Source organism: Nyctereutes procyonoides, unplaced genomic scaffold (genome assembly GCF_905146905.1).
Source record: "Nyctereutes procyonoides isolate TBG_1078 unplaced genomic scaffold, NYPRO_anot_genome, whole genome shotgun sequence".
In the NCBI taxonomy this organism is placed as follows: Eukaryota; Metazoa; Chordata; class Mammalia; order Carnivora; family Canidae; genus Nyctereutes; species Nyctereutes procyonoides.
The window spans coordinates 1,034,135-1,061,236 of NW_026575044.1; the positions used below are offsets into that span (position 1 = coordinate 1,034,135).

At 37.0% G+C, this 27,102-nt stretch overlaps 1 pseudogene; it reads left to right on the plus strand.

Annotated features, from left to right (window-relative positions):
• The first annotated feature begins 23,690 nt into the window (after window positions 1-23,690).
• Window positions 23,691-25,939, plus strand: LOC129508928 (actin-related protein 2/3 complex subunit 1A-like; annotated as a pseudogene).
• Window positions 25,940-27,102: the final 1,163 nt, after the last annotated feature.

Below are 27,102 nucleotides of genomic sequence, written 5' to 3' on the forward strand. Positions count from 1 at the left end.
AGCCATGGACTCATTGGTTAGTAAATAAAAAACTAAAAGTAGGTTGAGAAGCATCAACATGCCATTTTATTTTTTATAAGCCTTAAAATAATATTTTAGCAATATTCTGCAGTTTTCAGTTTAGGGATTTTGCACATCTTCTGTCAGATTTATCCCCAAATGGTTAATAGCATGACCCATTGTAAGTAGCACTTTTGATATTCAATTTTTGTATCTTCTATATAGAAATAAAATTGATTTATGTTTGTTGGTCAGCAATGGTAAACACTAGTCATGGCAGCATTTTTTTAAGGTAGATTTCAGTGGATTTTGTACATGAATGATCATGTCTGCAAACCACAATTTTGTTTCTTTCTTTCAAATCTGCATACCATTTATTTTCTTGCCTTATTGCATTGGGTAGCTAAAGTCAGTCATGGGTGTTCCATGCCTCCATGACTGTCCCATAATAACCCTAGACAACAAGGTTTAGATGACTTCCCTAGTTGGTGATACTTTGTATGTGTTGTCATGCATTATTGCTGGGAGAATTAAGTGCGATCCATGCAATACACTAAGAAAGGACAACTGGAAATTTATATCTGATTTTTTTCTGGACTCCTCTCTAAGTGCATTTGCCTTTGTTGATTTCTTTTTTAAATCTTTCTTTTTTTAAATTTTTATTTATTTATGATAGTCACAGAGAGAGAGAGAGAGAGAGAGAGAGGCAGAGACACAGGCAGAGGGAGAAGCAGGCTCCATGCACCGGGAGCCCGATGTGGGAATCGATCCAGGGTCTCCAGGATCGCGCCCTGGGCCAAAGGCAGGCGCCAAACCGCTGCACCACCCAGGGATCCCCCCTGCTGATTTCTTTTTTAAAGAAGATGTTATTTATTTATTTGAGAGAAAGAGAGAGAGAGCAAGCACAAGCCAGGGGGAAAGGCAGGGTTAGAGGGAGAATCAGGCTCCCTATTGAACAAGAAGCCTAACTCATGGCTTAGGCTAACTCAGGACCACGGGATCACATCCTGAGCCAAAGTTAGATGCTTAATCGACTGAGCCACTCAGGTGCCCCATTGCTTTTGCTGATTTTAATCTGTATCTGTTTACTATAATAAACTATAATTGTGAGTTTATAACAGCTTTTCTGAGTTCCTTGAATCTTTCTAGTGCTGATTATCAAAACTAAGACGGGCATGGAGATCCCTAACACCTATTACTCTTTTACTGACTAGGTTTTGTGCTGATATCACTTCTGTAATTCCTGATATTGGTAATTTGTATCTTGTTTCTTTTTCTGATCACTCCCTTTGCAGGTTTACCAACTCTATTTTTCTTAAACAACCAGCTTTTGGTTTTACAGAATTTCTCTTTTTATTAGTTTAATACATTTTTTATTTCTTCTATAATCTTTACTATTTTATGCTTGCTTTGGGTTTATTTGCTCTTCTTTTTAAAGTAGAAATTGAAGTTCTTTGTTTAAAACCTTTTTTTCTAAATAAATGTTCAGTGCTATACATTTTCTTCTAAATACTGCATTAGCAGACTCCCATGAATTTTGATATATTTAGTACTTTCTTTTAATTCAAAATGTCTTTTAGGTTTTTTTTTTCATCTTTTGGTTACTGATTATTTAAAATTCTGTTGCCTAGTTTTAAATATTTGGAGATTTCTGGAGACCTCTCATTTATTTTTAATTCTGTTGTGATCAGAGAAATAGTTTGTATAATTTGAATGCTTTTATATTTAATGAGATTTGTTTTATGGCCCAGAATGCAGTCTATCTTGGGAAATGTTTTGTGTACAAATAAAATGAATGTGTATTTTACTATTGTTAGATGGAGTGTGTTAGATGGAATGTGTATTTTACTATTGTTGGATGGAGTGTTCTGTTAATATCAAGGCAATTTTGGTTGATTGTGATTTTTAAGTCCTCCATATCATTACTGGTTTTTCTACTTATTCAATTGAAAGATGAGGATTAAAGTTCACCACTGTAATTGTGAATTTGTCCATTTCTTTTTGTACTTTTGTCAGTTTTGCTTTATGTGTATTTTTTTAAGATTTTATTTATTCATTTGAGAGAGAGAGAGAGAGAGACTCAGAGAGAGCACGAGCAGAGAGGAAAGGCAGAGGGAAAATGAGAAGCAGACTCCCCACTGAGCTGGGAGCCTGACATGGGGCTGGATCCCAGGACCTGGAGATCATAACCTGAGCCAAAGGCAGACATTTAGCCATCTGAGCCACCTAGGTGCCCCACTTTATGTGTCTTGAAACCCTGTTATTAGGTGCATAAACATTTAGGATTGTATGCCATGTTGATTATTTGATCCACTTATTATAAAATCTTCCCTTCTTTTGCCTGATAATATTAGTCTGAAATCTTAGTCTGATATTAATATACTACTCTAGTATTCTTTTTTAAAAAATATTTTATTTATTTATTCATGAGAGACACAGTGAGAGGAAGAGAGAGAAGCAGGCATCCTGTGGGGAGCCCAATGTGGAACTTGATTCCAGGACCATGAGGTCATGCCCTGAGCTGAAGGCAGATGCTCAACCGCTGAGCTGCCCAGGCATCTCATACTCTAGCATTCTTTGATAAATGTTAGCTTGGTATATCTTTTCCCTTTTCTTTTTTTTTTTTTTAACTTTTAACCTATTTGTACCTTTCTTTTAGGCAGCACATAGTTGCTCTTGCTTTTCTATCTAATCTGACAATTTCTTCCTTTTAATTGATGTGTTGATACCATTTACATTTGATGTAATTATTATGTTTAGGTCTTAAACCTCTAAGCTAAACCTTAAAACAAAACAAAACATTGTAGTCTTTGCTCTCTTTTTATCTCCTATATTATACCCTTTCTGTATCTTCTTTTGTATTCCTTTTTTTAAGATTCCATTCATTTCCTTTGATAACTTATTAGCTATAACTGTTTTATTATTTCAATGGTCAGTTTGACATTCGGGTAATATAACATTTAACATATAGTATAAGAAAATTACAAATATGTATTTTTACTTCTTCACTCTTGGCCTTTATGTTATTGTTTTTGTACGTTTTACTTATATGTGTTACAAACTTCACAATTATTTTTGTTGAAATAATTATCTTTTTCAAAGATACAAATATTTACTCATATAGGTATAGTTTCTTGTACTCTTTAGTCCTTGGTGCAGATCCATATATCCATCAGGTATAATTTTCTTTCTGCTTGATTGAAAAAGTCTTTATTTTGCCTTTTATTTTTGAAAGATATTTTACTGAGTATAAAATTCTAGCTTGGCTTTTTTTTTCTTTTAATACTTTATAGATGCTGCTCAGTGTCTTCTAGCTTCTTTCCCTTATGATGAGAAATTGATTATTATCTCTTCATATATAATTTATCTTTTTATTTGTCTGCCTGTAAGATTTGTACTTTATCATGTTTTTGAGCAGTTTGAGTACAGTTCCATGGTGGACTTTTCTTCATATTTCTTGAGCTTAAGGTTATATGAGATTCTTGAAGTGTAGATTTATGGCTTTCATCAAATTAGAAATTTTTCTGGCCATTATTTCTTCAAATATATTTTTCATCTTCCCCACTCTTTGGGTGCCTCCAGTACATATTGGTTGACCGTTTGATGTTTTCCTATAGTTCACTGATGCTCTTTTCAAATTTTAATATTTTTTTTTGCTTCCTTTTGTATAATTTCTACTGCTATGTCTTCAAGTTCACTAATATTTTCTTCTCTAATTCTAATTTCTACAAATCCCATCTGGTGTGTCTTTTTCATTACAGAATTTGTAGCTTTCATCTATAGATGTTCAACTTGGGTCTTTTTTCTTAGATCTTTAATGTCTGTCCATACATTTTGAACATGTGGAATATAATAATGTCATTATTAATTATAATTAATGTCATTCATTGGTGATTCTAAAACCTGTGTTAGTTCTGAGTCAGTTTCAGTTGATTAATTTTTCCCTATTTTGACTCATATTTTTCTGCTGCTTTGCATACCTGGTAATCTTTGATTTAATTCACATTGTGAATTTTACCTTGTTGTGTATTTTGCTTGCTATTTTTGTTTTCCTATAAATATTTTTGAGCTTTGATCTGAGATGCAGTTGCTACTTGGAAATAGTTTTATCTTTTTGAGAACTGTTTTTTTTTAATATTTGTTTACTAGAGAGAGAGACAGAGCAGGTGGGGAAAGGAGCAGGGAGAGAGGGAGAATCTCAAGCAGACTCCACACTGAATGCAGAGCCTGACACAGGGCTCAATCCCACAACCCTGAGATCATGACCTGAGTCTAAATTAAGAAGAGGACACTTAACCCACAGAGCCACCCAGGTCCCCCTTTGAAAATTGTTTTTTAAATGTGTTAGATATGATCAGAGAAATGCTTAGTCAAGATTAATTACTTCCTACTACTGAGGTAAGAATCTTCTGAATACTTTACTAAATATCTGTGAATTGTGAGTCTGACTGCTGGCAATAGCCACTATTCCTGGTCTATGTGAGTACCGTGTACTATACTTTCTGGTGCTTTTATGTAGTTCTTTCCCTGGCCTCACATAGTTTCCTAACATGGCATGTGCTTATCACTACTCTACTGAATGCTTGAAGGGATACTCTGATGATCCCATGGGTTTTGTTTTTGTTTTGGGGGGGACTATTTTTTGCCTTTTTATTTTTTTTCAACTCTCTCCTTTCTTGTTGTCTTGCAATTTCTAACTCCCTTATTTTTCTTGTACTCTGAAATCAATCTCCTCAACTTAGGGTGTCCTGCAAGCTTTGCCTGGATCCTCCCCTCAACTCCCTTCTATAGTGTGTCCTAGAAACTCTCTCAAGGCAGTAAATTCAACATTCAGACTTGCTTCAGTTGTTTCCCATGTCTCAGGGACTGTCATTGCCTGATATACTGTGTCTTGAAAATCATTATTTCATATTTTATTTCATACTCTATTTGTTTTTGGTAGCTTTAGGAGGGAGCATAAAATCAGTCTCTGTTACTCTTGGCCAAAAGGGCAAGTCCCAGCACGTTTTAAGTGCTTTACATATACAAACTAATTAAACCTTTCAATAATATTATGGAATAGTTTCAGCTATTATTTCCATTTTGTACATGAGGAAACTGAGGCATCAAGAAATTAAATTAGTTGCCTAAACTTGCATAGCTTGTTATTAGTAGAGCTAAGCTTCAAAATCAGGCAGTATGGCTCCAAAACCTATGATCTTAACTGCCCTGCCATTTGATTTGATAGCCTTCCTCAGTTTACAAAGAACTGTGCCAAACATTTCATTAAGTTCTTATGTAACTCATACAAGCAGAATGTGAATGACTGAGTTCTTAATCCCACACTCGCATGTTATTTGCATTTTCAAAGAAGTATGCTTATTTATTCAGCAGAATCTTTAGTCAGCTAAATATTCAAAGAGAAATGAGAAATATTTCTGAAGTGTAGCAGAAACTTTTTTTTTCTTTTCTTTTCTTTTTTTTTTTTTTTTTTTTAGTCACTAGCTCTTCCAATTTCACTCTACCTTGGATTTTCTGGTTTGGTTTTCCAAGTTGGTCTTGATTTTTGCCAACTTCTCTTACCCCATGCTTTATATTGTTACAGATGACCTAAAAGTTTCCCTTTTTTTATACTTTGTACCTATGACATCAGGTACTAGGAAAGATGGTGGTTATTCGTATGCTAGAGTTTTTAAAAAATGAAGTGCTACACTTTGACATTGTCTATAGCAACATTTTTCTAGATATGTCTCCTGAGGCAAGGGAAATAAAAACAAAAATAAACTATTGGAACAACATCAAAATAAAAAGCTTCTGCATAGCAAAGGAAATAATGAACAAAACTAAAAGGCAACCTACTGGATGGGAGAAGATGTTTGCAAATGACATGTTTAATAAAGGGTTAGTATCCAAAATATATAAAGAACTGATACAACTCAATACCCCCCAAATAAAATAATCCAATTTAAAATAGGGAGAAGAGGGATTCCCTGGGTGGCGCAGTGGTTTAGCGCCTGCCTTTGGCCCAGGGTGCGATCCTGGTGACCCGGGATTGAATCCCATGTCGGGCTCCCGATGCATGGAGCCTGCTTCTCCCTCTGCCTGTGTCTCTGCCTCTCTCTCTCTCTCTATCATAAATAAATTAAAAAAAATTAAAATAGGGAGAAGATATGAACAAATATTTCTCCAAAGAAAACATCAAGATGGCCAATGGACACATGAAAAGGTGCTCAACATCACCTATCATCAGGAAATGCAAATCAAAAGTACAATGAGATCACCTCACACCTATCAGAATGGCTAAAATAAAAAACACAAGAAACAAGTGTTGGTGAGGATGTGGAGGAAAAGAAACTGTCATGCACTGTTGGTGGGAATCCAAGCTGGGGTAGCCACTGTGAAAAAGAGTATGAAAATTCCTCACAAAGTTAAAAGTAGAACTATCCTACAACCCAGTAATCACACGGCTGGATATTTACCACCACTCCCCCCACCACCAAATACAAAAACATTAATGCAGAGGGATACATGCACCCCTGTGTGTGTGTGTGTGTGTGTGTGTGTGTGTGTGTGTGAAATCTTGCCATTTTCAACAACATGGATGGAGCTAGAGAGTATAGTGCTAAGCAAAATAAGTCAGTCAGAGAAAGACGAATATCATATGATTTCACTCATGGAATTTAAGAAACAAGACAAATGAACAAATGATAAAAAGAAAGAGACAAACCAAGAAAAAATACTCTTAAATATAGAGAACAAATTGATGGTTATCAGAGGGGAAGAAGGTAGGGGTATGATGGGGATTAAGATTATACTTATGAAGAGCACTCTATAATGTATAGAATTATTGAATTACTATATGGTACCCCTGAAACTAATATAACGCTGTATGTTACCTATACTAGAATTAAAATTAAAAACTTAATTAAAATGAAGTGATATAAGTAATTTAACAGCTTGCATTTTCCTTTGGGAAGCATTCAGAGCTGTTTGATCAGCTTTCAGATTCCAATTTATTACTTTATATATATATAAGAATATTTTACTATCTCCAAGTAGCCATTAGGCAGTTAGAAGAGGTATGTGGGAAAGTATTTTCGATTTCAACTAAATAACAAGTAACTAGAACAGTGCCTGAGGTGGCAGCCCAATATTGTTGAATAAATGAATGATTGGATGGATGAATCAAGGTATGCAGGTGGCCAGTTGGAAGAACCAATGGAAACCAGACAGAGTAAAAGCATGTTGCAGACAGCATATTCACTATGAAATGAATACCTAGCACACAGGCAAATGAGTCTTGAGTACATGATGTTCTGATTTTAGGATGTCTTTTCAACTTATATTTGAATACAGTTGTGCTTTGATTTCACAACTCATCATGCTTAAAATAAATCCTATTGATTCTAAGATGATACTGGAAAACTGAGTTTCTCCTTTTCAATTTGCCATATTCACTGAAATTTTAAATATGCTTCTCAATGAAGAGACAGTCTCTTTTAATTGCCCTAGTGTTCAGATATTTTTTTAAAAAATGCAAATGCATTAACGTGAATTGCTGGGCAAAATAGCTCTCCTATTTAACAGTTTCCATCAGTCCGCAGTTTAATTACTACGTTATTCTGCCAGCTTTCTCCAGAAATAATTGACCGAATGAAGTCATTTCACTGGATATTTACAAACACTAGACTTGTAAAGGGGGTGTCTGTCAATTCCCTTTTGGCTTGGAAATTACTGAGGCCAACCTGGCACTATACAACTGCTATTTTGGGCTTAGCATATTTTCATAGTAACCAACCCAGAAAAATGATGGGAAGGAAACACAGGGAGGTAAAATGTTTGTCTTTCATACTCAGTCCTAGTTTTATAAATTGGGCTATAAGTTTACTTGAAAAATGAGAGGGTAAAGCCTTTATTTGGTCTAAGACACAAAGTGGTTGGACAATGATTTTTGTGTGTGTGTGGTGGTTAGCATATCTTGTTAAATTATGAATAGTCTGGAAGAAATTTGCCAAGTTTTGAGTATCAATAGTCAAAGCTTAACATTGGCTTCTCAATCATGGCAAAAATGAATTACCAAGGCCAGTCTGTGTATATTACTGATTTAATATTCTTTTTTTTAAATATTTTTTTTAATTTTTATTTATTTATGATAGTCACACAGAGACAGAGAGAGAGAGGCAGAGACACAGACAGAGGAAGAAGCAGGCTCCATGCTCCAGGAGCCCGACGTGGGATTTGATCCCGGGTCTCCAGGATCACGCCCTGGGCCAAAGGCAGGCGCCAAACCACTGCGCCACCCAGGGATCCCCTGATTTAATATTCTTAATAAAGTTTTTGTTTTGGGTTAAGTGATAAGATTTGCTTTTGTGGGGGTTTTTTTGTTTCTTTGTTTTTTTTTAAGATTTGATTTTGAAAGCATAACGTCAAACTAGAGATCAGACAAGACAAAGATTAGGCTGGAAATTATTTTATCTGAGGCAGCCTACAGGAAATTCCAAAAGACAAGATCAATATAAATGAAGCTTTTAAAGAACTGAAATAGAATGCCAAATTGCAGTAGTGTAGATTCAAGTTTAACTATGATAGTCCCCACTCATGGAAAAATTTGATGCAGAAACTTCAGATGGTCATCAGAAGGGATTCCAATTGTGGTAGTATTTACAATGTGATGATTTCCCAGTGGCTATTTATAGTCTGAAAATATTGAGAGATGGGAGAGTGGTTGTGAGACTATTGGGTAAGGTGCTTATTTAACCAAATAGTCAATATGATAAATGTCTTTTTTTAAAGATTTTATTTATTTATTCATGAGAAACAGAGAGAGAGAGAGAGAGAGAGAAAGAGAGAGAGGCAGAGACACGGGCAGAGGGAGAAGCAGGCTCCATGCAGGGAGTCCCATGTGGGACTCAACCCTGAGTCTCTAGAATCATGCCTTGGGCTAAAGGTGGCACTAAACTGCTGAGCCACCCAGGCAGCCCCAATATGATAAATGTCTTAAGAGGAATGCTAAGAAGTGAGATGGTTAAAGTTCATGTAATTATGAAGAGTATAGAAAGGATGCATCTAGACTTAGTTCTTATTTAGATGTACATTTTAGCCACACAGGAGGATGAATATCTCTCTCTCAAGGGTGACCTCAGAATAATTCAAAGTGCATTTTAGCCTGTCATATAATTAGTAATTTAAGTTCAACTGTCTCAATCACAACTTCTAACTTTAGTGAAATCCCATTGGGACATTTCATATTATATGGTAGCAGCAAGTTTTGCAGGACATGAAGGCTATAGTTTTGTGGGGACCCCATAAGAAAAAAAATATATAAACACACACTTATTTGGATGCCTCAAGCAAGTGGAAGACCTTTAGTAGCTTCAAGTCAATGCTTCTACTAAACACATTTTATTTCATTCATAGAGGATGAAAAGATCTTGTAAGTGAAGAGTAACTGGAATATCAGTGTGGTAGAAAGAGGAGTAGATGAGATTTAGAACCTGGGTTATAGCCTAGGTTAGTCCACACATTTTATTATTCGTTTCCTGAGTGCAGCATTATGAAAGGCATAATGGAAGTGGCTGTGAACATGACAAATCTGTTCTTCAGGAGTAAACCATTCCAAGCCCAATTTGAATTTGGGGAATAGTATATACACAACCCCCCTCCCTCCTAATAAGCTACAATAGACTTCAGTATACAAATGGCTCTGAGAGATACTACTGTTTAAAGACACACACAACAACGCACAAAGATTGACTTCATTTATCCCAGTGTTCAGCTCTTTTCTTTTTAAATGTGTGTAACACAAAGTAGTATCACCTGGAAAACATTTTGGGCAACACTGCTCTTAGGAATTATCTCTTTCAGCCTCCTTAATTGTTACAGGTGTTCTTAGTTTTCCTCTGTGGCCAAGTAGGAACTGTCATTCTTAAAGAAATTTCAGGTATTTTGGACAGGCTTGCACACTAGGACTCAATCAATGGCTCTTATTAGATAGAGCCATCCATCAAGTGGAGATTGGTGATAGGGTGTGGCTAAGTGCTTTACTGGGTTGGAGGAATCAGTCCTTCACAACCCAGGCTTGTTCTCCCTGATTCCTGAGAAGACTTTCTTGTAAGAATTTTGGCCTTCTTAAATGAGCTCTCTGCTTTGTAGTATTGCCTTCCATGCTTATGTGTAGAGGTCACTGCACTGGCGTGTGAATACCACTCAAGCAGCCTGTGTAGTGGTCACAGGGCCTAGCAAGAGGGAGACTCTCCCCCTTCTGTAGAGTATTTCTCAATGTGGAGGCCTGAAAGGAGGCCTTTTTGACAAGCATGGCTTGAAATTCAAACTTAATGTCAGAGCCACATCTTTTTAAGTTAATTACCACTTAACCAAACATTTCTGAGTTCCTTATAAATTGCTCCCCTCAGTCACTTAATCCTTTTAGTAACTCTTCTCTGAACTTTGTCCAAGTATTCTACAATTTTGGTAACAAGGACTCTGCAGGGAATGCAGTGTCCAGGTGCAGCAACCTTGCCATGGCATTTGCTGTGGTGGGAGGGGCAACAGAAAGATGATAACCACCCAATGTCCCTTAAGCTCTCATAAATGTATGGCAGCTTTCCAACAAATGGAGTTAGGCTCACAATAAATATGTAGGCAAGTAGACTGGAAATTGCCCCTTCCTTGATTCAGGTGAAAGAGAATCCAGTGCCCTGAAAAGCAAGTGGTGAATGTGTATGGGAAGTTGAAGAAATCCTTCATTTTCTATACTTGACATAATAAACGACATATAGCCATACTTGACAATAAGAAATCATTCTAGGGCAAAGGCTGAGACGGTCTTAACAGGGATATTTTGAGGAAAAGTTAAGGCCTAATCTGAAACTTACTGTTGTTCTAGCTTTTCTCAGTATTAATACCATATTTGTACATAAATAAGATCACTAAAAGAGTGTTCATTATATTTGTTTTCTCATTTTTTGATGAATCTGAAAAGAAATCTGATGAAATCTAGAAGTCACTTGAAGTCGAGTAACTTTCTCAGGGTCATACAAATGAGTAAATGGGAGAGTCAGAATTATACCCTAAGTATGGATGGTTTCAAGCCCTATACTTTTCATTTAATGCTAAACAAACAAACCAAACAAAAACACTCTCACCCTCATATCCTATTTCTAATACTGGTTGAGGAAGTTAGAAGTTAACACTTACTGACAAGTCTATTGGCCTTTAAATGTAGTTACTATATCATTTGTGTCCATAGTTGTTGTCGTTTTTTTTTAAAGATTTATTTATGTATTTACTTGAAAGAGAGTGAGGGCACAGAGAGAGAGGGAGAAGCAGCCTCCCCTCTCAGCAGGGAGCCTAATGAGGGGGCTCGATCCCAGGACCTGGAGATCACAACCTAAGAAGTCAGACACTTAACTGACTGAGCCACCCAGGTACCACTGTGTCCATAGCTTTTTTTATCTTGTACTCATTAGTTCACTTTTTTGGAGATAACTTTCTTTTACACCAAAAAAATGAAATTCCAAAGACATAAGCATCTGGTACTACGGTAAAAGTAAGTTATGCCAAAGTTTGTTGGGGTTTTGGGAGACCCTAACAAGGATACCGGGTGAAAGATTGTTAAGGTTGAAGTGCAAAAGTCAATAAAATTTGTGGAAAAAACAGGGTACTCTTATTTCTTGATATTTGGGGCATTTAAACAAGTATTTAACAATCTAAGGCTAATTAAACATATGTATAATGGACCACCCTAAGAAATACATAAATTACTCATGCAGGAAACTACATATCTCTGTGGCAAACTAATGTTTGAACCGTATTTAAAATGCATAAATATTGCTATAAAACAAAACTGGGCAAGGAGAACCATACCAGAAGGAGTATAGTATTTAATGACAAATATGCATATTACTGTAGCATTTTAAAGATACTTTTTATAATCATGAAAGCTTAAGATTTCAACCGAAGTGCCATTATTTCTCACAACCCTGGAAGATTGCTTGCTATTAAGATTCTCAATTCACCATTTCTGATGGGGGTGTGGAGTGGTAGGGGGCACTGGTCACATGCTCTCAATATCAGATTGGGCTTTTGTTCTAAACATGTTCTAGTGTAGATTTTTGCCTGACCACTGCAGGGTTATTGTTTCATTAAGGAACCACTAATCAAGTGAGGATTTTTAGGGGATAGACTACTACATGGAATCCAGGACTATCCTTTCCTTCTCAGATCTAACAAATCTTTGTATCAGCCCTATCCGACTTTGGAGGCTGGGTTCTGGAGATCTTTGAACACAGCTGGACTCTCAGGTAGTTTGGTCTTTGGGGGCTGATATACTTAAAATAACTTTGAATAGTTAAATCTGACCACGTGTGAAATGGCAGTTGCCTTTTAATTTTAATGGAATATTTTAGAGCATTTTTATGGGAAAGCTCTTAAAGTTCGTTTTTTCACTATCTTAATGAAAGGGGAAAATGTGTTGCTGTTGCTGTTATTTTTTATAATAAATTTAAAGCAGTTCCTGCAAATCTTAACAAGTAGAATCAAATATTTAATGCTTTTGGCAAAACCCCTTTATAAAATTTCCAGAACAAAATAAAATATTCTGAATTTAAGCTTCTTTGAATAAAACAGACTGAATTTTGAAGAGTACTTACATCATGTATCAATATTTCCAAGTTAATTTAGTATATGGAATCAAATCACATCATTACTACAGCAGTTACCGTTACATCTGAAAAGATTTTTTTTCAGATTTTTAAACCAGAAAAGAAAGTTATATTCACAAATATGATAATTCAGATAGAAATACATTTGTTTGTTTTTTTTACACAGCATATTTCTTCTATACATGTAAATCAGGGTATCTTATACCAGCTTTTTGCATTGTAAAAGCTGCACCGTTAAGTTTGGAACTGTACAAAGGCTGATTGTTTTGGAAAAGAGGTAGTGATGAGCTGGTAATTTTTAGCAAAGGCTCTCCAGGAAAAAAAAAAAACACGAATCAAGAACCACCTTGATTCGATGGTTCCTAATAGTGTAAATATGAAATGTGGAGGTAAGAAGACATGTGTAAATCATCTCTTAGCAATTGATGACAGCCTGCATGATGAATTCCTTTATATTTTCTAAACATGCAGCATGGAAGCCATCAGTTATAAAAGCCTAAGTTAATGGGAAAAATTGGCTTACCTGGGTAAGATGGACTAATATGGTTACTCTGGGTATAGACCACCTGGGAAGGTTTCAACAGGATTTAGTCATTTTTCAGAGGGAGCATTTTGAGAAAAGAGTATTTTATATAAATTAAATGATACATTAGGTTCTCTTGAGTACTCAGCCTCTTTGTGAAACATGTTGTTGTGTTTGGTGGTATTATTGGCCATTTTCAATTCTGTGTAATTTTCTATTCTGTGAATTTACTTATCCATTACGTTTGGTGGTCATTTAATATAGTAGACATTTGAGAAATTTTCACTGTGCTGCCATGGATGCTCTTGTTTAGATCTTTTGTGAATATCTATATTTGCACTTTTGATGGCTTAAGTGTGGGGTAATAGGATATATACCTTTGGCTTTAGCATATCTAACCTGTATTATTCTATTACTTTGTGACAAATTACCTCAAAATTAGTGGTTTAAAATAAAACTTATGTCACAGTTTCTGGGAGTCAGGAATCTGCATAGCTTACTGAAATGCAATCAAAGTTGGTCAGGTTTGTAGTTACTTCAAGGCTTGAGTACATTCACTGATTAAGAATCTAGAAACCTCAGTAGGTAGCAATGAGGAATTTGCCATGCTAATTCTGTTTAAGTTTCAGAATTAGGTACATAACTACTTGGTAACTATCTCTCGTTCTTCTCTGTCTGTCCTAGTTATAAACTTTAGTAGCTATAGTACTGTATATCTAAATATGTGGTCTGACAAAACAAAAGGAAATACAAAAAGTCAAAAATAATTTTTTATTTATGTTATTCATAAAGAATCTGAATGTTCTGCTCTGAATGAGCTTTGAGCTGAATTGTTCAAAATTATCATCATTTGTATGACAGAATGCTAATATAGTTCTGGGAAATACGTCTTCTAGGGAAATATTTTATTAAAATAATTATAGCTAATGCTTGTTGCGGTAGTCTCTATTCTGAGAGATTCTTCTTATCCACATCCACCCACCCCGCATTTTACAGATAAGAAAACCGAACACAAAGTGTTGCAGTCACTTGTCCAAGTTTGCCACACCTGCTAACTGGGATTAGTCCAGGCAGTCTGCCTCACAGGTTTGTGCTCTCAGTCAACACACACAACTCATATGTTGCTTTTGCTTTGAAAGAAGCCTACTCTTTACCCTAGTTAGCTGATTGCTTTGAATGTTCATCTTTGAAGTAATTTAATTTACATAAGGTTATTTCCACCTATGTGGTTAAGAGATATAGTGAAGCTATCACTGATTTTCAGAGAATAGGCAGTTTGAAAACCATCTTAAGGTTAGGACAGTTCTGAGCTAGGTAATCTTTGGATTACATTAATAAGATGGATATTAAATAGTAATGTGGCAAAATCATATGTACCCTTGCCTTTAGTTAATTGAAATCATCTATCAAACTGTAAATGTATATACTTTCTATCCCTCCTTATTCACATATATATCACCTTAAATTCAACATATATATGTGAATATGTACCTATACACATGTGCAAATATATATATATGTCATATATGTATGAATTTTTTAAAGAAGTAAGGAAATCTAAATTAAGGGAACATAATAATAGGAAAAACAAAATGGAGCCAAGAATGAGGATAGGACACGGAAACAATGTTTCAAGGTCTTATATTTTCAAGAGCTGCATCACAATTTTGGGTCTGAAATTTTTTGGACCAAAACAGAGGAGGGAAATAATATGGGGTGTTCATGTTATGCCAATTTAAAAATATTTTTATGCATTTATAATCACATAGTGATAACAACTTTACTATTAACATCCAGAGTTAATCAGAATCTATGAATCTCCTCCATCTCCCAGAATCTGCACATCGTTTAGCATACTTTTTTAAGACCACACCATCAATTTATATTTTTAGACCTTTTGGAATCCTTTTGATTGATTGGGTGTATTTGCATATTCTCTTATCATTGTGTTTTTGATTCCTGGTTTTCCTGATTCCTCAGGAATAATTTCTTAGCAATTGAGTTAATTTTAGAGTCAATTATCAATTCCTATTCAAACTTAACTGCAGGCTTTATCTGTGCTTACAATTTTTTTCTTATATCATCTTCTTTCTTGAATTCAGTTTTTATTTTGTTATAGTACATTATTTCGTATTTTTTCAGAAAGGCTATAGGTGTTCAGCTCAGACTTTGCATACTATAATTTGCCCTGGTTTTAATTTTTAAAAATTTTTAAATCTCCTCTAGTTTTTAAAGTATAGTTTAATTTTGTATGTAAATTCTAATTGTCTCTTGCTAGAGTATTGTTCTGTTGTCTTCTAGCATCTATTGTAGGTGAGAGGTCTGATGCTGTTTTAATTTTTCTGTCCACTTGGTTATACCCTATCTCTTTCATAGTCTATTACAACTTCTACTTAATGTCTAGATGTTATTGCTTGCACTACTGCTGATGGGTTCTTTCAATATGAAGAGACTTCATCTGGCAGAAACTTTGCTTCTGCTCTTGTTTTTGCTACTTATTTGATTTTTTCCTTCTATTTTTTATTTTCTTTCTTGAATGCCTACCAGATGGATGGCAGAACTTTTAGATAAATATATCTCATCTTTTCTCTAACTTTATATATAAATATAAAATATATATGTATAAAGTATATTTAATATATATATTTAAATATTGTATTTATTTATTCATGAGAGACACAGAGAGAAGCAGAGACATAGGCAGAGGGAGAAGCAGGCTTCCTGCAGGAAGCCCAATGTGGAACTTGATCTCAGGATCCAGGGACCTGAGCCAAAGGCAGAGACTCAACCACTGAGCCACCCGGTCCCCCCCTCATCTTTTTAATCTCTTTTTTCTTCTCACTGAATTCTGATAGGATTTTTCTGCTTACCCCTCCCTCTCACTATTTTAATCTGAAGTCTCATTCATTCTGCAGTCCAGCCCATATTTCAATAATCTTGATGATTTCCAAAAACTCTGTTTCTTTTTCACTGCATGCTGTTTTGAAAGTTTTTTTTTTATTTACTATCTTTTCCTTTTGAAACTACCTGTAATTACAAATTGATTCTTTCCAATTCCCTATATTTTTATTCCTCAGGAATTAGTGTTTTGTTGAATATTGTGCTTTTTGAAACATTTGGTTGACCTCAAGTAGTTGAGATTTGGTTGCCTATATATATCTAAAGATGAGTCTATCATCAAAGATTGTTAACTTGAAGACCATAGAGCAATAAGGATAGAATTCAGGATGTTCATGCATTTATATGGGGAAAATGATCTTATTTCACTGGCTTAAAAATGAAATTTAGCAATTACCTCAATTATGAATGTAGGCAAAAACTATAGGAGTATTAGCAGTATCACAGACATTTCATATCACATTAGTTTGTAAGCATGGATGATAATCTTTGCTGCTTCAAAACTTTAATAGTGTTTGTCCTACTGCTAGATCTTGTCATTTTATGTACTAATAAATAAGCAAGTATATTTTTATATTATAATTTAAAAAAATATTTTGAGGGATGCCTGGGTGGCTCAGCAGTTGAGTGTCTGCAGTAGGCTCAGGGCATGATCCCGGAGTTCTGGGATCAGGTCCTGCATTGGGCTCCTGCAGGGAGCCTGCTTCTCCCTCTGCCTGTGTCTCTGCCTCTCTCTGTGTCTCTCATGAATAAATAAATAAATCTTTTAAAAAATACATTTTATACTTTCATTTTGATGTAATTGGTTTCCTTTATAATTCTATACATTTTAAAAATATCATACATTTCAAAACATTATTCTGAGAAGGGCTCCATGGGTTTCATTAGACAAAGAAGTTCACATGGCACAAAAGACACTAAAAACCCCAGGCTAGGCTGATCACTTTGATTGCTGGAACACAGTTCATCAGCCTAGGGAATACTTGTCCCTTGCTAATTAGTATAGGAACCCTGACTCTGTTGGTTCTGCAAAGGAGAGGTTTTGACAGGCTTGGGTGTAGGAAGTACTTGTTTTCTTCTATGAGATCTCCTAACCCTTACAGTAGTGAGGGGCACATACTTCCCCCACAGTCCATTCTCTCCATGATGGATTAGAACTCCCATTTTTATAGGAGACCAGTATTTGTGCTTTCTGCTTAGGGCAACACCAAAATGGCTCTGTCTGTGGAGGTGGGTTCAGCTATTCTGCTGCCCATTCAGTGTCCATTCCTCTTGGCCCCTGTTGTCTCTGATTCACAGATTTAATCTATGATTCTAGTAGGTAAACTCAGATTTTCAGGAAATTGTCTCCTTCATTTGTATGGAATTAAGATGTGTGTGTGCGTGTGTGTGTCCTTTGAGATTTGCAGTCAATCTGATTTCATCTACCAGAAAATTCTTTCTATTCATGGACACTGATCATATCCTTCTTGAAATTTTAGGCTTACTGTGGATTTATTTAGACTTTTATGCTTTCTTCAATTTGGTGGAGGTAGAATAGAGGAACAATTATATTTAGCTGCTTTCTTGAATCAGAAATCTTGTCTTCTTTATATTGGCTTAAGTAAGGATTTAGACTATATAGCAGTGGTATTCAAACCTCAAACTTGCAGACCTCTTTTAAAGCAAAGCCAGAGTTTTTGCAGACTTATAGCTAGAGTTTACTGACTTAGCTTTAGAAACACTGTTGTACTTCAGATATCTACTGGATTTGTACTTTTTTTTAAGTTACTTGTAAATAGGGCAATGATTATTCTATAGTTATTTCCTTTGACCCAGCATACCTCTCATCTAGAGGTTTCTGTGGTCTGTGTAGTTAAAATCATATTCTTTGGTGAGACACTCATATCAGGCATTTATAACTGTGCTTTGGTTGCTGCTTGAAAACAAATTTAGTAAAATTTAATTTGTGCTTTTATCTTGGTTATACTTTTGCCTGTTATTCAGGTGTCTCCTATGTTGGAATATCCGTATAGATCCAGGGCAAGTCACACTTTCAAGTCACAACAGGAAAATTCTGTATGCTAGATTTTCCCATATCAGAAAAATCCAAGTAATTTGACATTGACACAAACATTTAGAAGTATTTCAGTTTGTACCAAATTACTTAATTTATCATCACTTAAATTTGAAGATTGAAGACATGGTCCCTGCCTATATTTTTAGCTTATTAAGTAAAGTTTTACTTCTTGAAATTATTTAACTTTCATTTTAGAATTAACTTATAATGTAGATTCTTCTTAATTTCAGTTTTTAAATGATCTCAGAATGCTTTAAATAGTCAAGAAGAAGAATTTTGATAGGAAGAAGAGAGAATTGAAAAAATCATGCCGCCTCCCCTAGTTTTTTAAGTCTAAAACTCAAAATCTCAAAATATTAGTTCCATCTCAGGTTGTAGTTAAACAAAAGAGTTTTAAGAGCTGGCTCCCTAAATAAACAATGCAAACATTGGTAATATGGAGCTGAGTTTATTGCTTGGTGTGGTGGGGGAAATAAGCACCAACTCACAGAAGGGGAAAGGTAAGGTCAGAATTTATTGAGGATTGGAAGTTTAGCTTAAATCTGATCTTTTGCTGTGGGGAATTGATTAGAATTGGGTAAGAAGTCCAGGATTGGCAGAAAGGTCAAGGGGAAGATTTTGAGACAAGGGATTCAAAGACTCCAAGAGCATACCTATCAGTCAATACTTTCCAATGAAGAATTGTTGAGTCTTTTGGGAAATTCCTGTAATGAACATTCACACCATTTTCTTGATTGGGTAGGACAGTCTTGGAAAAGTAAGAAAAAAAAAAGTTAATAGAGACAGTGGAATAGAAAAATCACATGAATGTAGGCAGTAAGGTGTGGTTTCCTTTCTCAGTGCCCAGACTGATGTGTGGGTAGATGATTTTACTTCTCAAGATTCTCAAGATTTATCTGGATTGTGTAACCTTGCATTTGCTCTGCAGTCGGATCTCACTGAGATCCTAATTCCCTGCTCCTCCTCACTGGAAGATGGTAGAATAAAATCTCACCTCAAGCAGGAATACTGATTGTGTAACTGGCATATTCTGAAGTCTTTGGATCATGACAGATATAGTGTGATGCTCTAAAGTTCGGATGCAGGAGACAGAAGACCTGCGAGTCAGTTACTCCAGTCCCCAGCGTGGGCAGAGACAGGATATGTGGGCTACCAGCCTCACACAGTGTGACTTTGTAGGCAACAAGAGGGCTTTAGGTACGGACAAACAAGGGCCTAGAGGTGGATAATTTATAAGTAGTTTTTTTCCAGAGCGACCAGTGAGATTATCAGGACAGGATTAAAAACAAAGACTCTTCCAGGGTGGGTTTCAATGATCTTTTCAGTGTAGATGGCTTTTTAGAGGCCTCCAGCTGCACCTTAAAACAGCTGTCACAATGTAAGACAAATAAGTCTCTCCTGTGACAAATATATTCTATTCTTCTTCTCCCTCCAAACATATCACCTTCCTACCTGTATAGGAAAGATCAAAATTTCCATTTTATTAAAATTTGCACTGAGGCTTCTGTTAATGTATCCTTTTCTATCATTAAGGTACTTCAAAAGGTACATGATACCCAAAGTACCAGAGCACACATCAAATTGTTTAGTGCCTATGTATTGAACTGAAAGAAAAAAAAAAAGAGGATGAGTAAGAGGAAAAAATACCAATTTCAAAATCTTATTTCAGTGATGCTCAAAGGATCTCTCTTGCTTTCACAAGTTTCATAGCAAGATAGGGTCCTTTCTTTCTTGTAGCTTCGAGTAACTTTCCTGCCAACCGCCCATCTAACCTCTGTCACTAGAAAGCTATGTGCTGGCAAACTGGCCTCAACAGTTCAAGGTTGGAGAACCCCAGCCAACGCCCGAGGGTGGGACAGAACCCAGGCGCCAAGCAGTATCCCCGGGCTGCTAATTTGCTGGACACACAGAGCCCTGTTCTGTAACCTCCCCCTAGGTTGTGGGTGAGTGGAACCCATTAACATTTAAAAATATTTGCAGAAATCAGAGGGGGGGATAAGGTATTTCTGGAGGGCCAGTACTCAGTGCACTTTCATGCGTGCCAAAGTTTGCTGGCACGGCTCAGCCTGTGATAGAGAACATCTGGGCGACTGCTGCTGTAGCATATAGTGGGGTGGAGGGCAGGGAACAAAGGGGGCTTGTGAGAGCATGTTCGAGGGGGGAAATGCTCGGTGCAAAGGCGGCCTTACTTAATGCCTATCCCAGGCTCAGCTGGGGGAGGGGATTGAGGACAGGCATGGAAGGTTTTGCCCTTCTGTTGCCTCGATAATGAATGCTGGAGACAGAAGCAACATTGCACTGGCTAGTAGGGCTGCAGAGATCTTTGTTTCCACTGCCCGACAGACATGTGTCTAAATGTGAAGATGCAGCCAACAACAATCACCCCCATTAGCCTCCTAACTGCTGCTCCTTCTCTTGGAGCCACATGGTTGGGGGGCAAGGGAGCAGGAGGTAGATTGGAGGGGAGGGAGGGTTGCTAGAACATTTCCAGGCCAGACAGATTGTCATTGTTTCCCCTATTGCCAGTCCCATCCATATGGAAACAAGATAAAATAAGTTGCATATCATGAATAGGTATATTTCAAACACAAAAGTGCTTTTATTAACTGAAGGTTAAGGTCAGTCTGTTGAAAATCTGTCATTTGTGAGTAGAATTTTGTATTGGATTCTGATTTATGCATGCCACACCTTACTGAGCATGCATATCTATGTAAGAAAAATCCATGTTTAGGCATTTATTAAGTCACAGGAGGCTTGAATTGCTGATATATGATAGGAACCACTACAGTTCTTTATAAGAATGAAAAAACTCCTACCTCCTTTACCAGTCAGATATGGTTTGGATACAAGCTGGTCTAGTTGTTCCAATAAATGTGATGTATATACTTCATTTACAAAGTCCTCCCTGTCTGTACCCCTTGCGCTCTTGGTCATTGCTACCTTTAATGCTCAGTTCTAAAAAAAGAGTCCCACATTTTTAATATTGCTAAGAGCTCTCTGTTCTGTGGATTCATCTGACAACCTAGACAAAACACTTAAAAGTGCTACGGGTTTTGTGATGGCAGGGATGCCAATACTAGTTGGCTTAAGGGTGCCAAGTTTCTGGAATCTTCACAGTCCATTCATTTAACAAATATTTATCAAGTGTCTACTGTAATGGACTCTAGGGTTATAATATTCAACAATATAGTCCCTCCTTTCCAATGCTGGGAGCCCCAAATAATATACTTGATACTCTAAATAGTGATTTCTGATAAAACTTTATTCAATTTCCCTTATTGCTCTGATGACTTTTATTGTATGATATTGGCCTCTACTATTTAGATTGTTCACAATATTTTTAGATTTACACTACTAAGATCACCTGTTCTGCTGTTCAAAAATGGCTACTAAATTGAGGCTAGTCTGTGATTTTGAATTCTAAGTGATCTGATATCCATGACTTGTCTGTCTGTCTCCCTAACTTTAGTCTAAAATAGACCAATTAGTGTCTTAAGAGGTTTGGCTTTGGCAAAAAGTAGTTGAAAACTATTGTTAGTCCTAGGTTTGTTTAGAATTTGAGTTTACTTCAATTATTTATGTTAGGAATTATGTTCTGCTACTCATAGTTTCACATTTCTGATGGCTTATTAATATTTTAAGATTTTCTTTTACCCTTAATTTTTTTTCTGAGACTTTCCCCTCTCCTTCTCCTTCCTTTTCCAAGCAATAAATCAGATCCATTAAGTGGCAGATTTATTCCAGTTATTCCAAGAGAAACCATTTTTCAAACTAAAATCATGAACAGTTACTTCAAATCCTATCAGGTATTCTCTCTCTGAAATATAATTATCATAAACTATAAATTCCCTTATCTCAGAAGTGATAGGCATCTGATGTTATGTGGAAATAGAATCTATAACTCGAACTACAAAACAATGATCTTGGCTAATTTTTAGTCTGATAGAAGCTACTAGAAAAAAATGCATATTAACACCAAATTTTGCCTCTATCCTTGCACAACTATGTATCTGTTTATAAGAAACTGTACCCTAAGTGAGTAACTTCACTCCCTTTTGAGGTTAACTGACATCTCTATGCAATTATTGCCTGTTGTATATAATGGATATTCAACTGTTAAATAGAACTTACATTCTTGAAATCAAGACATCTTAAGGATTGAGAAAATAAAATATTACACTTAGTATATCAGTGACGTAGAAGTTGACACCAAAATCCTGAAAATACTATAAAATGTATCCAGCCCATATTATATTAATTGAGAACAAACCAATATATAGAAGGTTTCATCCCTAAAATTTTAGGCCCCTTTTGTATTATATGGAGACTCAAATGCCTGAAATGATTCATTAGGTTCCAAAGAAAATGTAGAAATCATCATTAGGCCCAAGAGTGATTCTCTGCATTCACTATTCTGAAGCAGATAACTGAGTCTTGACTAAAGCCTTAGGAGATTCTACTGTGATTTTGTTTCTTTCACCAAGCTAACTACAGTGAGTCCTTTGAAATTAATCCTCCATTTAAGAGTAGTGCTAGTGGTATAGGTCCATGTCATAATTTCTTCCTTCATCTGTATCCAATCACCAACAGCATCTAATATTTGATGTCTATTCCCTTTGTTCAGTCAGTTGGCTCATATCAACCTGTTTTAGCTCAGAAGGTGCTGAAGTGACAAAAACATCCAGTGGTCAGTCTTACAAACGCAATGGCTTATTCAAATTGCACATGGTTAGACAGTTGGTTTTCAAAGAGGTATTCTGAGTTTGATGTCAAGGGCCCGCTGCCCATGAAACATCTCAGGAGTTCAGGCCACCTTACATGGTTGTCCATTAGTCCAAAGCTGTCCACTGAGATAACACTTCTGCATACAGCAGAAGAGTTTGGAGTTGCCCATCTGGACGTGATGGGGAGGATCGACTCAGCTGCTACAGATGATCCAAAAAGCTCTATGTTTTTCATGACTCATTTTATACCCTAATTGTAGTCCATCTCTGGATGAGCTCAACTGTCTTGCCAGCACTTTATCTGCACAGCGGCCCTGTTCTGCAGCTTCAGCCAGTAAACACTGTCTTTAAGTATCCTTCATGTAAGGAGATGTAACACATTTATTGAGCTGCTTAGGCATTTCTCCTACACAACTCTACAAATAACCTCCACTTCTGTCTGAGATCTGAGCTCTTTATTTACTATCTGCTTGGCCTTGAGCCCATCCTTATTCTACTGCATTATCACTGGCCCCTGAGCAAGACCCAAAGTGTCATAACCCACACAGCAGTCACCCACAACCTACTACTGGCAAAATTCAGTCATCTCTAGCACGCTTATTTCCTCTTTAATGTGAACACAGCAGTTTTTCAAGTATCAGCTGATGATTTTGACAATATAAATATGTACTCATAATCATGAACTGTCATTAATAACTTCCCTGAAACATTCAGAAACTCAGCAGCAGATATGATATCAGAATTCACCGGATCTGTCAGCCTCTCCCTCTGGGCCTGGGTCCTCCGCTGGCGCCCACCGGAGCCTGTTCGGGTCCACTGACCAGAGTCCGCGATTTCTCAGCTCTGAGCCGGTCCGGACTGCCCCATCCCAGCTTTCTACCCTTTGAAAACACCAAGAATAATGTCCCCGCATCAGTTTTTACTAGAGCCAATCACCTGTCATGCCTGGAACGGGGAACGTACCCAGATTGCTCTTAGCCCCAATAATCATGAAGTCCACATCTATAAGAAGAATGGGAGCCAGTGGGTAAAAGCTCATGAACTCAAGGAGCACAACAGACACATCACAGGTATCGACTGGGCTCCCCAGGGTGACCATATCGTCACTTGTGGTGCAGACCACAATGCCTATGTCTGGAGTCAGAAAGATGGTGTCTGGAAGCCAACCCTGGTGATCCTGAGAATTAATTGTCCAGCGACTTTTGTCAAGTGGTCCCCGCTAGAGAACAAGTTTGCTGTGGGACGTGGAACATGACTCATTTCTGTTTGTTACTTCGAGTCTGAAAATGACTGGTGGGTAAGCAAGCACATTAAAAAGCCAAATCGGGGCATCCCTGGGTGGCTCAACCGCTGCCTTTGGCCGGGGGCGGGGTCCTGGGAGTCCTGGGATTTACTGAAAAGTAAATTTTTCCTCATCTTAAATGTATGCTAGAAGATTCTTTTTTTCAAATAAAAATCTAACTAGAGCTGTGAACTCCTTGGAGTCTAGATAACTAATTAGTTCCCAATTTAGAACTCCTGGGGATTCTGATCTAGCCTAGGTTATAGGATGGGTTCAAGCAACTATATTTTTATAACAGACCATCAAGCACAGTAAGGGTTGAAAATGACAGTTAGGTTGTCGTATTTAGAGAGTAGAGGCTAGCAGAGGGCTGAAGAAACTAAAACATAAAATCCAATTTGGTTCCATTTAGGGAAGACAATTTAGCCAATTTCAATTGTCACTTTAAAAAATCCATGACTAATGCAATATGAAATAAGTTAATCACTGGGAGAATCACAGAACTCCTGAGCTATGCCTACCTATTACAATAAGTAAAAAGTAGGGGATCCCTGGGTGGCTCAGTGGTTTAACACCTGCCTTCAGCCCAGGGCATGATCCTGGAGTCCCAGGACGAGTCCCACGTCCCACATCGGGCTCCCTGCATGGGGCCTACTTCTCCCTCTGCCTGTGTCTCTGCCTCTCTCTCTCTCTCTCTCTCTCTCTCCCTTGAATAAATAAATAAAATCTTAAAAAAAAAAAAAAGCCTATTCGTTCCACGGTCCTCAGCTTGGATTGGCATCCCAACAATGTTTGCGGCAGCAGGATCATGTGATTTCAAATGCAGAGTGTTTTCTGCCTACATTAAAATAAAGAAAGAGAAAGAAAGGAAAGAAAGAAAGAAAGAAAAGAAAGAAAGAAGAAAGAAAGAAAGAAAGAAAGAAAGAAAAGAAAGAAAGAAAGAAAGAAAGAAAAGAAAGAAAAGAAAAGAAAGAAAAGAAAGAAAGAAAGAAAAGAAAGAGATGTAAAGACAGCCAGTATGCCCTGGGGTAGCAGGATGCCTTTTGGTCAGCTGATGTCAGAGTTTGGTGGCAGTGGCCCTGGTGGCTGGGTGCATGGGGTTGACTTCTCTGCCAGCGGGAGCCGCCTGGCCTGGGTCAGCCCTGACAGCACTGTATCTGTTGCTGATGCCTCAGAAAGCGTGCAGGTCTCAACGCTGAAAACAGAGTTCCTGCCCCTCCTGAGTGTGTCATTTGTCTCGGAGAACAGCATTGTAGCGGCAGGCCATGACTGCTGCCCAATGCTCTTTAACTATCATGACCGTGGCTGCTTGACCTTCGTCTCCAAACTAGACATTCCGAAACAGAGCGTCCAGCGCAACGTGTCTGCCATGGAGCGCTCCCGAAACATGGACCAGAGGGCCTCAACCGAAGGCCGCAACACAGCCTCGGAGATGCTGCACCAAAAGGGCATCACTCAAGTGTCTATTTATGAGGTGGACAAGCAAGACTGTCGCAAATTTTGCACTACTGGCATCGATGGGGCCATGACAATTTGGGATTTCAAGACCTTAGAGTCTTCCATCCAGGGCCTTCGGTTAATGTGAAGCTGGGTGAGCCTCCCAGATCCAGCATGACAAACTGACAGACTGACAAACTGATAAAATGTGCTGACACAGCCCCACCGTATGCATGGTAGTGAGCAGAGCCAGCCGCAAGGAAACACTGAAGACACATTTGGCGCCAATATCGTTTGTGTGTTTTTTTGTTTGAATATAAGTGGTGACAGTGTTGGTTTTTTAAAAGCAGCAGTGATTTGGGTTTTTTTTTGTTGGCTTGTTTGTTTGTTTTACTGTTTGTTGTTTTTAGTAAAGCTTCTCTTTAAGTAGTTTATTATGGAAAATTGTCACACTAACTTAAAGGAAACGGTGGGAAAAATGTAAATTGTCTGTTAAACAATTAAATAAAAATACTGAATGTGAAAAAAAAAAAGAACTCACCCTAACTATGGTTGTTCAGGGCTATGCAAATCATCTTGAATTGCTCAGTGTTGCCCAGAGAGGTGATTTGTTTTTCTTTTGTGTAAAATATCATTCAACTAAAAAATCTAACCTTAATGAAGAGCTACATTAAAGACACAGGGTTGAAAACAGGCTGAAATCACAGTGATGCCCAGAATGGAAGGTACTGAAATCAAATACTTCACAGCAGAGGGCAATCAGACTCAGTCTAAGCAAAAATGACTTTGCTCTTACAGAAAAATTGTATCTAACTCTCACTTAGTGAAAGGTCATTTTCAAAAGCAATATGTTAAGTTCCTATGAAATTTACAATTGTAAAAGTAATATTTATTTTTCCATTTTCCTTTGTAAATGAGTGTAAGATTGGCAGTGTGTAAAGAAGTGAATCCTCATTCAGGGATCTTGTTCCTCTGACTTAAATTTATTCCTAAGAGAACAGATAGCAACAAAGGTCAGACACAGTCACTGCAATAAAATCTTTGGTGGAACCACTTGAGCTAGTATCCCAATGTTTATAATCTGATTTTTTGGGCTTCATTTACCACAGAGGTGATTAAAGGCTTCAATTCATCTCCTTCCTGTAGCATGCCTCATGGGGAGAATACGTTGTCCCTAGTGATGTTTAAATAGTTCTCCAGCTGGTGGGTTTCTAAAGGTGTTTCTCAACCTTTTTATAACCTCTGCCCCTCTTTGATAAAGAAAAATCTCATGTTTCTCTGGAAATTATTTTATGCCCTGCCTGTTAAAGAGGAAGACCGCAATGAGTGAGAAGGAGGCAGGATGGCCCATTTGTTTTCGGTTTTTCTTCATGGGCCACAAAGATTATATATGAAACCTTTTCTGTAGCTTTTGAAAAATCTTTTCTGTTTATTTGTTGTTAGATATTGAAAAATAGAATATGGAACATGTTTTATATAAACTATGTATGTTCCATACTTTGCTTCTATTACCCCCTCTAGATATGCAAGACTATATA